General features: G+C 31.3%; 2 long non-coding RNA genes across 3 annotated transcripts in view; one reads left to right on the top strand and one right to left on the bottom strand.

Moving 5' to 3' along the window:
* Positions 1-15,066, bottom strand: part of LOC140434367 (uncharacterized) — a 1,119,986-nt gene that overhangs the window by 640,885 nt on the left and 464,035 nt on the right. The window lies entirely within an intron of this gene.
* The window catches only part of LOC140434368 (uncharacterized), a 237,591-nt gene that overhangs the window by 991 nt on the left and 221,534 nt on the right, over positions 1-15,066 (top strand). The gene's annotated exons all lie outside the window — the stretch shown is intronic.

The following is a 15,066-nucleotide window of genomic DNA, read 5'->3' as shown; positions in this document are numbered from 1 at the left end:
TGCAGCTTTCATAATAAGGCAGATAAAAGAAAAGTCGCTGGAATACAACAAATCAGTTAATACTTTTAAAGAAGGCGTTTGATAGAGTAAGAATTAGAGACGCTATACAATTATTGTAAGACAGAAGAATACTTCGGTGTTTACACAGGACAGTATTACTGTCACTGGCACAGACGAGACAGTCAATTGTCATGACAGAATTAAAAGAATTGTGTTAACTGTCTCTCAAAAGATTTTTAAAATGGCATTAAGGCAAAAGCAAGTAAAAGCTTGCATATTCGCATTTTTTATGACTCAATATCCGTAAATTTTTGGGCAGAATAAATTATGGATTTTAGATTTCCCCGGATAAAACAATCGTTTTGAGCTAGATTTCCTGATCTCGGAGATCACTTGTCTCAGTTAAGTCCAAGTAAACATTTATTAAAACAGTTTTGAAGAAATTTCTTAATCTCTCTGCTATTGTGCGCAGGACACCAATTCATTTGAAATTACTTCTTCATCTGGAGTTACTTCTGCAAGTCTCGGTAAAGTTTCTTCTTTAAGCAAGTAACATTATATCTAGATATTTCTAACCAGGCATATCAATATTATTCGCAGGCTTTCTTGATGACCAAATCCTATAATAATGCTAAACGAGCTGTTGCTGTCCACGAAACTAATTAGTTTCCACCATCTTAAGTCAAGTTAAACTATCTCGAACGCTGTTATGATAATTGTCACGACAGCCAACGAAACGACTGTCGTGTCAACGATTACTGAAGGAAAGTAGAGTTTAACACAGGACAATCAACTGTCTCGTCGGCGCCAGTGACAGTAATACTGTCCTGTGTAAACGCCGGGTACTACCACTATAGTCGTCAGAGATTTGACCTCTCAAAAATTATACGAACAAGCTGAATTTTGCTGAAAATGTTAATTTTGGGACCCCAAAAAACATGAAAAAAAGTTTGTCACTCATACCCCGGGCTTCGCCCGAAGACACACCTAGTGAGGTAGAAATGGGAAATCCACCGATTTGTCAAAAATCTGTACGCCGTAGAAAAAATATTTCAAAAAAAAATGTAGCTGAGATAATTTTAAACAAAAATAATAATTAGGACTTTTTGCGTAGACTCAACCTTCTCTCAGAAAAAAGCGTGCGAAATTTGTATCAACTCGACGGTAAAAATTCCATATCTTTTGATCAGAGTGTCCTATCGACAAAAATTAAAATATTTTTAAAGGTAAGGAGTGCAGCTATCGTATGCAATTTTTATTTTGCCACAGATGAAGTCAGTTTCTATAAAGCTGTTAAATAAACAAAGGTTGCGCGATTTTTGCCAGTTTTTACGAAGAATCGCTCTCATGAGAACGTTTATGAACGCGTTTCGTTTTCTGTAAATAGATGTTATATCTATAATTATTAATTGATTTTTTTTTCGACTGTTCAGAGAATCTTAGTAGCTTTTCCGGGCAATATATTAATAATACAATATAAAGGACTTACTCAATCATTCTTTCTTGCAATTATCAGAATATCTTCCATTTTATAAAGTGTTTATTTAAACAAACAAATTCCTCTATCTAATTATATATTACCTCCTTCTTTGTTCTTTTTAGGATATAAGAACAGATGAAAAAATGTACAGGTCAAACCTTCAAAATGCTCACGTCCAATAAATTCTTGGTGAATCATAAGGCTGTACCTTTTTTTACAAATTGTGACAAATCAAATCTAAAAATAAAAAGTATGTACTTAAAAATCAATTAGTAACAAACCAGTTCCACCTTCTTTACACTAACGAAATAGAATGATAGTACGAATACAGCGCTTCTGGTAGGATACTATTAGGACCGCCCTTATTATTGATAACGTCTTTTACTACCAAGTTAGCAATATAGAACTGACATTAATTTATGATTTTAAATAATTAGTAATCACACTAATTATCCACAAATGTGATGTACCTACCAATAAATCATTTTAAATAAATATTTTATTACTCAAATGATTATTAAATTCTATACTATAATAGAAAAATATTTTTAAAAAATTTTGATAACACAATTGTAGATCCAAGAAATAACAACAACGGACTTCCACAAGGCTCAGTTTTGGGCCTTGTTCTCTTTAATTTGTGTTTTAATCATATTCCGCTTAAAATAGTACAGTATGCATATATACTGAAAATAAGAAATTTAATACCACTATGACTTCTCTTAAAGACGTCTTTGGTGTTGTTCATGAATGGTTAACATCAAATGGTTTTTAGATTTCATATTCCAAGTCTGAAGTTTCTGTTTTCGGAAGACACAATATAATTAAGTCACATTATTCTAGGTTCTTATAATTTTCCCGTTAAGGATTTCATCAAACATCTTACCATGGTACTTGATAGGAAATTGACATGGAAAATGCATACTAATTACATTTTAGACCGATGTATAAAAGGGTTAAAAATTTCTAAAACTTGGTGGGAAGCTAGCGTTGAAACCGCTTTACTATCCTATATCAGATCCTATTGGATTATGAATGTGTCTTGTACGGTTCTGCTAGATCACAAATTTTAACCAAAATAGATATCTTGCAGAACTCAGTCCTACGTGTATGTCTTGGTGCCATGAAAACAACTCCAGTTGAACTTATGAAAGCGATTCTCATGAGATTAATAAAATGTATCACTTCTATTGATCGGTAGCTCTGGAATATCCATTGTTAGAGCCTAATCTTCAAAACTTTAACATATAATTCTGATTTTGAGTTTTGGCAACAAATATGAGACATTTGAAATATGCCTAAAAACGCTAAATTTAAACTTTCACAAGGTAAAAGAAATAATAAGTTAGACTTACTCACAATCAATTTAATTTAACTAATCGGACGACCGGTTTCGCTTTCTATAATATGCAAAGCAGCTTCAGGTCACGATACAAAGTTAAAATGCTGAAAATAATAATCCCATATTAGGGTGTTGTCTAATAAAGATAAAACATAGGTAGGTGATATAAATTATATAAATTACAGTAATTATGCCAATATTACATGTCTGTGGTTTTATAAATGAATCAAATGTTTAAGCAGACAAGGTAAGACCCACAAATTGGTAACATAGTCTATTAAACTGTAATGAATTAATAAATTATTATTAATTTTTATTAATTCATTACAGTTTAATAGACTATGTTACCAATTTGTGGGTCTTACCTTGTCTGCTTAAACATTTTATTCATTTATAAAACCACAGACATGTAATATTGGCATAATTACTGTAATTTATATAATTTATATCACCTACCTATGTTTTATCTTTATTAGACAACACCCTAATATGGGATTATTATTTTCAGCATTTTAACTTTGTATCGTGACCTGAAGATGCTTTGCATATTATAGAAAGCGAAACCGGTCGTCCGATTAGTTAAATTAAATTGATTGTGAGTAAGTCTAACTTATTATTTCTTTTACCTTTTGAAATGGACTCACACAAGCAACACATTCATGATTTAAACTTTCACATTACAAACAACCTCGCGTGACGCAAAATGGTTCCACAAAGACGGCATTAGGTGTAATTTGTAGCTGAAGTTGCGTAGTTTTGAAAAACGTACTTATGCAATTGAGAAGAAGGAATTTTAAACGTTTTGGATCGTTTCTAAAGTGAAAGTTTAAATTTAGCTTTTTAAGACATATTTCAAATGCCTCATATTTGTTATAGGTTTTGAATATTAGGCTCTGGCAATGGAAATCTCTTAGTGACCGGTCAATGATCTCATGATCTCGGTCAACCTCTGAAGTATAAAACAGTCATTAGACAAGGAGATTCGCTAAGCCTACATAAAATTAAAACAAATTCATACAAACGAAGTTAAAGATCTTGACAAACAAAAAATAACAACGTTTAAATATATCTCTTTAGTACAATCCTTCGTTGTGATTATTGGACCAGTTTCTAAGCCAGTAATGAGATGACTAGCTTCCAACTTAACGCATCTTCTTTCTCCTTAATTCTTTGGCTAATCTATAATATAAGATCCTTTCATTCTCCTCTACTGCCTTGTTATGATTTGGCGTCTCCTCAGGTTAATATGTTTTTTTGTTTCTTGTCGCTATTTTTTAATTTTTAAACTACTATCTGGTCTCCTCCACTTTATTTTACCTCCGTCTGAAATGCGAGTGATTGTTATTTGGTATCTTCTCAATTTGTGGTACATCCATTTCCATTTTTGTTTCGTAATTATAGTAGATATGTTAAATTATTTTGTTCTTTTCTATAAGCTTGTACTGGTTATTCTATTGGGCAAGTACATCACTTTCTAAAAGATATATTTATTAAGGTTTGTAGTTTTCTTTTTAAAATTTCATCACGTTTTCAAGGTCCTGCTTCATGAGGTTAATATGGTAAACATTTTTTTTATTTCTAATTTATGTTATTTGTTTGCCAAATCTTATTTAATGCGTTGTATTTATGTTGTGCCTTTGATATTTCCCTTCGGGTATCTGTCTTGTGCCTCTTTGTTTTCTATAACTAATTGTAAATTTGTAAATTTGTCCAGTTGTTCTATTTCTTTTCCATTTATCTTGGGTGGTCCTATTTTGTTATTTTGATATTTATTTCTATTTGGGATTTTGATTTCCTCTTTTTTTTAAGTCATTTGTTGTTATAACCGTTCCTGCTGCAGCCAATCTTATTACGAATTTTAGTGTTACGATTACGTGTTCTCCGAAGCATGATAGCCGCTAAGATAACCTAAAAAATTTCTGGTGTCTGTACCGTGGATCGAATCCGGAGCGTCTGGCTTGGTAAGCCAGTACCATACCCACTAATTACGGCCGCCATTTGATTTTCTCTTAGTTAATTTAGAGAATTATAAGTTATTTTACCTTAGTTTTGTGCGTATGTAGATTCGATGTTCAATTAGCTTGCAAATATCGTCTGCAGTCTGCAATTTAAGTCTCTTAATATATTGTACATGTTCCATCTAATGCTTATTCGATCATCACTAACTTTTCTCATTATCCAGTCTACCATAACTAGGAGCAGAATAGGAGACAAGATACGAGACATGTGACATAAAAAGAGGAAAAGTACACTTAAGGCATAAGTTTCAATACCTATTAGAACACTGTTAAATTCAAGAGAAAACTAGGTAAATAATAACAAAATAAAGAGCCCCTCAGCGGACAGAATCTTCAGAAGAAATAAAAAGTGAATAGTTAAATTAGAAATAAAATAATATCAATTAATTGCAAAATTATAGCAAGAAACATTATTAAGATAGCAATATGTTAGAGAGTTGGTGAAAGGAGAAGCCCAGTGATTTGGGAAGAGAAGAAAAGGAAGATATAGAAAAGTTTATTACCAAACTCGCAAAACAACAGACAAAACGACTGAAGAACCGGCAAGAAAGAAAGAATATACTTAGGAGAACTTTACCTGTATTTAATCCGAATCTAATCTATTCTTTCTCCAGAAAGATAGAAAAGTTTATTTTTAATGCATATTGATGTGACAAATCAGAGTCATCTTTTCACTTCTCTGTCACGACTTTATGTATCTTTCCAGTATCCTTTTATTATCATTTTTCATGTTGCGGTTTTCAATTAATGACTAATTTTGTATCCAACTTTCGGTCATACTCTGAACAAGTCCTTATTACAGTAACTGGTTTACACCTGTATCTTCGACAAGAATATGCGTAACTTCGAAAACTTCCTGTATTTGTTGATTTCGTATTGCGTCCATTGCGCGTATTTTGTATTTCTGCAAATCTTCTCCGATAGTCCGTTTTAATTTTCTTATTAAAAGTTGTTTAGACATTAATCAAGACCTTTACTTCTTCTTCATAGACTAAAAGCAAGTAGATACTATTTTAATGGGAATAAACCACAATTGAAGGTTAAAATCAGTTTATTGACGTTTCAATTTCCACTTCGAAAATCGTTCTCACAAAAAAACCAAAAATAAATTGTTAAATAAAATTTATTATCGTTTGTATTTTGAGAACGATTCCCGAAGTGGAAATTGAAACGTCAATAAACTTATTTTAACCTTCAACTGTGGCTTATTCCCATTAAAATAGTATCTACTTTAACATGCCTTAAGGAAATAGCTTTAGTATACTTCATTCACAATTATAAGAACTGACTTATGCAGAATTTAAAAGTATCCCGCTGATAAAGTCGAAGCCATAAAGGGATTTGCCTCTTCAGGTAAATAGTAAAAAGGGCTGGCTTAACGAATTTTATATTTTATTTGTCATTTACATTACATATTTAATTTAAATAAATATCTAGATAATTAAGGGAAAAAATACATAAACTGATGGAGTATTAGAATTAATTAATTATTATATTTTCTGTCTCGATTCTTTATTAAATATATCCAAATTTTGAAAGTCATAAACAATTTTTGTTTTGTTAAAAAAATTGCAAGTGAAATAATAAAATGGTGAAGTGAAAATTAAAGTGAATTAATGTAGATATATACATATAGCTAAATAAGATTATATTTTATAGTTCATGTAAGGAAAGAAGTGTTTTAATTGTTAGTAAGGTATAAAGTATGTCTGAAAAAGTTGGCAACAAATGGGAAATTTCTTTATTATTAATTTCATGAAAAAAACTATTCTTCATAAACATTTCTGCATTTCATAGAAATCAATAATCAATAATCAAATTTATAAAAGTTTAAGTGGTATACACCGAAAATCAAAAATATTAATTTATGCTTACAAGTGAAGTGCTTTTAAATTTAGGTGCAGCATAAAATGTTATTTTAATTTGGTTGTAGGATTTAAAAATTATTTTTAAATTTAGATTCATGGCCTTTTAATGATGTATCAGTAGGTGCATTAATTTTTAATTTTATTTCTAATTTACCTTATTCAATATACAAAATCAACAAATGTAAAAGTATTTTTTTATTTACTTTTTACTTTAAATGTATTATTTAATTATTAGAAGGCCATGAATCTAAACTTGGACATAATTTTTAATAGCTACAAACATTTTAAAATTACATTTTCTTGCATATCTAAATTTAAAATCACTTTCCTCTTCAGTATTAATTAATAATTTTGATTTTTCCTATCTACCACTTAATATTTTATAAGATTATTTGTTAATGATTTCTATGTGATGCATAACCTTTAATGAAGAATAATTTTTTTTCGTAAAATTATTAATAAAGAATATTTCCCATTTTTTGCCAACTTTTTCAGACATGAAACGGAAAACTTAAACATAACAAGTCAACATGAATAAATATGAACCTTTTAAAACGAGTAAATCTTTGTACAAGACAATGAAGTCGACTTTACTAAAGTAACAAGACATTTACTTAACACAGACACTACACAGTACTCCCCTGAGTTAGTGATAAGTTATAGTCTAAAAAAATCATTATGAAATTGACTGGCCAGTGTGAAAACTAGTGCCAATAAAACACACAACACACACAAAACATTTTCTTCGTCGAGACTTAAAATAATGATTAATAACAATAATTATGGGAAATTTGTATGTTTATAAAAAGAGTTTTTTGACATTATGCTTGAATGATAATATTTGATCTGATTATATATACCTATATATACAGTCGTGCTATGCTTGGCTATTATGCCGGTCCTGACAGTTTTTTTAGCTGTGATAATTATACAACAATAGAGTATTTACAAGGGATTATTCAGTTTTACAGCTGTTATTAAAATAACTTTTATAATGAGACACTAAATTTCTGGATACAGTACACAAGCAAGTTTTCGATAGGTTAAACATGATAAACTTTCGATGCTTCGAATTATGGGAACATAAGAAAGGTTGTGTTATGTGGCAATATGAGAATCAATTTGCTTGTTCCAATTTTTCGCTAATAAAGCTCTGTCCATTCCTAAATTCAATTTTTATCTCTTCAAATATACATAGTTCTTTTGCGTTTTCCATTCATATATGTTGAGACGTAAATAATTTTATTCTACTAATTCTCGGCAAACTGATAAAGTAATTTTCCTAAAAGGTCCAGGTATTTCCAAGCCAATTATATCCAAACAAAGTCGAAAAGACCAAATCATAAAGGCACAAAAATCAGTATTCTGTTTATGGTTCTAAGGAAAGAATTTCTTTTACATTCTTAACCAGTTGAAATAACAGAAGCGATGGCCTGTTTACCTTCATGAAAACTGTTGAATTTTGACCTAAACTCAATTTCACCAAACCAATGATTGTCGACATTTAAATATTTAATAATACTTATTACTATTACTAATTACTAATATAACAATATTTAAAACTCTTCAATATTAGACAAGTCGATATACCGTTTCTGATACCAAATAAATCGTCAAATCCAAATATTCGCGGGCTCCTACCAAGTAAGCTCTTGCAAATTTGAATTACTCATTTATTCACCTGACGAAATTGAAAGAGAACTAGTTCAAGATTGAAATATCTTGTTTTTACGAAAATTTGACTTATCCACTTATTCACGGATGGTACAGATATATCTGTTTTCGTTTGCAATTTTGGATACTTTTCGTCTTTTTCATATTCATTATTAAAATTTTAGTAAATAAGTATATTTTTGTATATTGTTTAAATCCATTTAAACATATATTATCTCTATTAACTTTATTATTTGAAACTTCATTAGAGATTTTAAAATTTTAACTTTATCTTGTGAATAAAAGTATTATGCGGTGTCTGTTGCATAAAATCTTAACCAATACAATGTACATGTAGATTTTTACAATTATTCCACTAGAAACAACAGTAAACTTGTACCAGAATTTGGCTGCCTTGAGAGATCCCGAAATGGTTCAAGATATTTAGCCATTAAGGTTTATAACATAGTTACTGCCAGCTAGAACAAAAAGCTTTTTTTAATTCAAAGCAAGAACTAAGAAATACCGTATAGTGAATGCCTTTTTTTTTGATTGAAGAGAAATTTTCTCCCAATTTTAATATGTTGTGATTTTTATCTGTCTGCTATCACTTTGTTATTACAAACAATGTTATTACACTTAGTTTGATGTTTTATATTTATTTTTAACTATAGATATCGACTATTAACTTCTTTATTTATATTTATGTTTATATTTGACTTTTAAAAGTACTTTTGTATTATTATTAGTAATTAATACCAATAAATTATCTATTTATCTATTAATTTTTTCTACCAAGTTATCCTTTAGTTATTTTTAAAACGTTATTTTATTGCCTCCAGTTTATATCCTTCTGTCTCCACTAAGCGGTTATTTCATAAACTACCCCTAAAATCTTTTTCGCCACTCTTCCTAATTTCAAACAAAATTACAGTTAACTATACTGCAACAAGGAACCTATAATATTTTAAAAGCGATCGTAAACATTAAAGAAATCTGCTTTGAATCACGAACGCCGAACACCTGCGACATATTGGTGGGTACGAGCGCTTTCCGATAGATGGCGAAATCGTTAAATCGTTTAATATGCTGTAAAATATAATTTTGTTGTGAATATTATAATACAGGCATATTTATTTATTTTCAGAACTGTTAAAAATAATAAATTATAGAAACTAAAAAAAGAAATTATTGTATTAAAATTACAATAAAACGTTTTTATGTGATCTATCTGAGAATTCTAATTAGAAATCATAATAATAGTAGATTATACTAGGAGTTAATTATGATGGATAGCCATTATTCTCGACAAATATTTACGAAAAGACTCGTGTTACCAACGTGTGAGTGTTATTTCAAGAAAGTGATAATTATTATTAATTTTTAATGAACAACTTTATTTGTCAATAAGATTAAAATTATTAATATTACAATTAATAAATTGAATTGGTCGTGAATGGCCTTTAACTTTGGAAGAGTTTGCAATACAAATATTTTGAATTTTGATTGTCGTAAAGGAGGAACATGTTTTATTACTATTTAGCTGTTTAGACACAATATTTGCTGTAGTTATTTCTCACATACTGATCAATGTTATCTTTAACTATTTGTCTAGATATACAGCCTCATTAATTACAATTACCTAATTGTGGTATAATCCCAACAAAACTAGAACTGTTGTCAATAAATTTATAATCAGTGTGGACCCGAATTTTGTTATAAATGAAATTTGTTTCAAGTATGAAAGTAGATGCTGTTTTTGCAGCTAGTTCTACAATTTTTGGCATTGGAGAAGAAAAAATCTCATTATCATTTTCATCCATCTCAATCATGATTTCAATATATTAAATGCACAAATTAAAAATTCTACTCGTTTGACACTGATTCTTAAGTTTATTAATTTCACTTTTTATGATAATATTATATTTAAGAAATTTTTTTATTGGAGTTTTATTTTATTTTTTTGAATGAGTCGTACTACAGCCAATTGGCTTATTTTACCTCTTCCATTCGTGGGCAACTTTCTGGGGCAGGTTTTTAGTGTTAACTACTTACGTAGCTGCGACTGACAGCTTTACATGCCCTCCGAAGCCCGGTGGTGGCTTGGCAAGATAGTACCTAGCCACGTAGCCACTGAGCTACGGCCGCCACTAGTTATTTTAACTTAACGAACATTATTTCACTGCTGTAAGGAATTGAATTTATTTTCGTTGTGCGTTCAAACTCTCTGTGTACTGCACAACCGTATGTCCGCTAATGTTGCACGCGGTGATACTTGAGTGAAGACTTTTATGATTTGTGATTATTTGCTTTAATTATTTTCTGAATTTTCGCTTCAAGGTTTGTATTCAAAAATCAAACTCATACAGTATTGATATAGTTATTTTTTTCACTGTACATCACTCTCAAAGAAACGTATCAGATCTGATACATTGAGCTTGAACGTTAGTTTTTTGCAGTACCAATTTCATTCAAGAGAGATGTCATGTCAAAGACAAGACCAACTCTACCTGTGAGCAATTTGGTATGAAAATAAACATTAAAAAAACCAAAGTGATGTCAATCCGAAAAAACCAAAACGTACCTCAACCTTGCACAATAAATGGGCACATTTTAGAACAGGTCAATAGATTTAAGTACCTGGGATGTTGGATCGATAACAGCCTAAATCCCGATCTAGAAATAAGATCGAGAATAGAACAGGCCAGAAAATCTTTCGAAAAAATAAAAAACTGCTTTGTGATTCTCGAATAAAACTCGAAATTCGACTACGTTTATCAAAATGCTACGTCTGGTCGACTCTTCTATATGCAGTTGAAACGTGGACCCTTAAAACATCAACCGTAAATAAATTGGAGGCCTTTGAAATGTGGATCTACCGGAGAATACTCAAAATTTCATGGACATCGCATACCTCAAACGAAGAAGTGCTGCATAGAACAGGCAAGGAAAGAGAACTTTTTAACACAGTAAAAGTTAGAAAAACATCATACCTAGGCCACATACTGAGAAATAATAAGTACCAATATGCCCAACTTATAGTGAAAGGAAAAATCGAGGGAAAGAGAGGCCTAGGAAGGAAAAGACTATCGTGGCTCAGAAACATCCGACAATGGACAGGGCTAAATTTTGAACAGCTAATAAGAACAGCTGAAGATAGAGAAGAGTTTAAAATTGTAGTAGCCAACCTCCATTGAGGAGAGGGCACTTTAACAAGAAGAAGAATTTCATTCAAAAATATCCGGAAGTTCGAAGGAAAGAAGATTATCACTGATAAAGAATAGGAAAAAATTGCTGAGCACTTGTCGATAGCGAAGTCGATGTAGATGATTCTGATATTAGTGAATATGAATTAGGTGAGTTGAATGAAAATGGCTTACTTTCTCTGTCAATTGAATTGGAACACGATACGGTTTTACAAGATGAATGATGATATCCGAGTAGGGGAAAAAGAAATGTAGAAATTCAAGAAGTAGTTCCAGAAGTTCAGAAATTTAATAAGGCAATTTATAAAAAAAATTATGGCATAAGAAAAATCTAATTGTGAACCATGATTCCTTGAAATTCAGAGGTAATGTGGAGTTACCACATACCATACACCGTTTTCATTCTTCCAATATTTTGTTGGCCAAGATCCCTTGTCAAAAATTACTAATATGATGAAACGAACTATTATGCTTTAAAGAGGGATCTGATCCAAATAGACCACCCAATATAACTGAACATGACATCACACAATTTATAGGAGTATGCATTTATGTATACAGTGTATATACCCGACATGAGAAAATATTGGTCACCCACAAGGGTTTGATAAAAGTAATGTTATGAAATACAATTAATTTGTGAAGATCAGTGGCGGAATAGAATTTGACTTGGGGGGACGGCTTTCAATGAAACAACGTTGCAACCAATTTTCAGGATAAATCATACTCTAAATTTCAACATATTGATGGTTGATCTTGTTATAATCAATCAAATTTTAACATTCTTAATTATACATATTGCTGGCTACTGTCACATACCACAGGTTATATTAACTGCTTTTTTCAGACTTCCGTCCTACTATATCTTTTTAATCAGTTGCTATCAACAAGTCACAGATACTTCGTCTAAGGACTAGCAACCTCAGCGTAGTCTTACGTTGTCATGTGATCAATTCCTTTTATAACTTAAACATCATAGTTATCAAAGATGTAATTCAAAGTTACATTTAAAGGGGTTTTTGCCCACATATTTAGTAGCTTTAAACATGTACATCCAGTAAGTATTAACCACACTTTTGTGACCTTGGTCAAAGTTTTAACTTTCATTTTTGCTTTAATTAAAGTGGTTATACTTATTTTAGGATAGCACTGAGGATGGAATACTTATTCCAAAAACGTTCTGTGATATAGCCCGATAGGGTTTTTTATTAATGTACCTTTTATAAATGAATTTAAAAAAAAATTTATTATGCATTAAGTCTCCTTAATTTTCCTAACTTACTTACTTACTTAGTCCTAAGCCTTTCTACCGTTAGGTGTAAGGCTGGTGGGGTTAAGTTTTGCACTGTTGTCTCCATGCTATCCGGTCTTGTGTTAGATTTCGTGCACTTTCCCATGTCAATCCTTCCTTCTCAACTTCTTTTCTGATTTCGTCTACCCACCTAACTCTTGGTCTTGCTCGTTTGTTTTTCCCTTGCATTCTCGTTTCAAACACTCGTTTTGTTAATCTTTCATTCGATATTCTACACACGTGCCCGAACCATCTTAGTTGCCCCTCTACTATTTTTTTGTTTATTGGTTCTAGTTTTAGGTTTTGTCTGATTGTTTCCTTTCGTATTTTGCCTGTCCTCTTTCTGTTTGCTATTTTCCTCAGGAACCTCATTTCCATAGCATTGACTCGAGATTTTTGTCTCCCAGTCAATGTCCATGACATCCCTATTATACATGATTGTAGGTCTAACTACTGATTTAACGACTGCCGTTTTTACCTTCTCCGGTATTTCTTTTTTCCCCAAAAATGTTGTTTTTATAGTGTTAAATAAGCTTCCTGTTGGTCCCATTCTCTCATTTATTTCCATGTCTTGTTTACCGTTTGATTCAATTATTGCTCCTAGGTATTTAAAATGTTCCACTTGTTCTAGTTGTTTTCCGTTTAATTGTATTGCGTGTGTCTTTCTCTTATTTGAAATTATCATTGTTTTTGTTTTGTCTGTATTTATTTTCATATTTATGTTTGACAGTTCTTCTTTTAGGATTTCAAAGTTGTTCTGTAGGTCTTCTCTGTTTTCTGCTATCAAAACCATCTCGTCTGCAAATAGAAGCTCTGATAGTTGAGTCTGTTTCATTTGCCAGTATCCTATTGTTAGTTTTCTCATTATTCTCTTGGCTTTCTTTATTGCCTAATCCAGTACCACTGAGAACAGCAGTGGGCTCAACACGCATCCCTGTTTGACGCCTTGACTTGTAGTAAATTCATCGGATTCCTCGTTGTTGGTTCTCACCGTATTTGTATCATTATTGTACATATCCTTTATTGCACCAATTGTTATCCTGTCAACTTCTCTTTCCTTTAATGTCCTCCATACGTCTTTTCTTTGTATTCTGTCAAACGCCTTTTCCAGATCAATAAAGCATATATGTATTTCTCTATTTTTATTGATTACTTTCTCACTTATTTGTCTTATTGTGAATATGTGGTCTTGCGTGCTTCTGTCATTCCTGAATCCACATTGTGTATCTTCCATAGTTGGTTCTATTTGGGTTTTTATTCTTGTTATAGTAATACCTCGGTAATTATTGCAGTTTCTCTTGTCGCCCTTTTTGTGTATTGGTAGTATAATGTGTTTCTTCCAGTCCTGTGGTATTTCTGCTCTCTTTATGATATCGTTCATTAGTTCTTTCATGATGTTCATGCTTTCATTCAATTTTCCTAACTATTGTGTTTATTGGGTTGGATTTGTCTGTTTGTGTTTTAAGTTTCATATCAGCTAATCACCTTTTAACAAATGTTTTATTTAATTTGGACTTTGTTAGGGCGTAGGAATTTCCCTATCCCCTCCGTGGATCCGCCACTTTTGAAGATTCAAAGTTCTTCATCTGCATTTCAGTTGAAAGTCAAAAATGAAACCACACCCTGAGCATCACAGACTACATAAATTACGACCTATTATCAATGAGTTGAATGAAAGATTCCAATTTGTGTTGACGAACCGTTATGTGCATAAAACAATATCTTCCTGCGAAAGCTCATAAATGGGGATACAAACTATTTGTTCTTTGTTGAATAGATAGTTTCTCATATTGCACAAAATGGAATTCTTTCTCTAGGAACAATTCCTAGTTATAAAGAGTTTATGAAGAACGATGGAGGCGTTTCTCAAGAACATGTGGCCGATGTTGACAGGGTAGACATTTCGTCAGTAGTTTGGAAAGACAATAAAAAAATGACGCTTTATCGCTGGCTAAACGCTTCGACAGAACAGAAACGAAACGAATTAAAATAGAATGCTCTAATTTAGTGAAAGAGTATAATAGAGACATGGGTAGCGTTGATTTACTAGATGGATTGATAGGGAGATATAAAATGAAAATACACTCTAGGAAATAGTATTTAGGGATTTTTTATCATTTTACTGATATGACAGTAATACATTTCCTGTCATACAGGAAAGTCACACAAATGACGGAGGCAACAATTTATCTTTGGCAAAATTTTGAG

Source organism: Diabrotica undecimpunctata, chromosome 2 (genome assembly GCF_040954645.1).
Source record: "Diabrotica undecimpunctata isolate CICGRU chromosome 2, icDiaUnde3, whole genome shotgun sequence".
Classification (NCBI taxonomy): Eukaryota; Metazoa; Arthropoda; class Insecta; order Coleoptera; family Chrysomelidae; genus Diabrotica; species Diabrotica undecimpunctata.
This window is presented reverse-complemented; position numbering and strand designations above follow the sequence as displayed.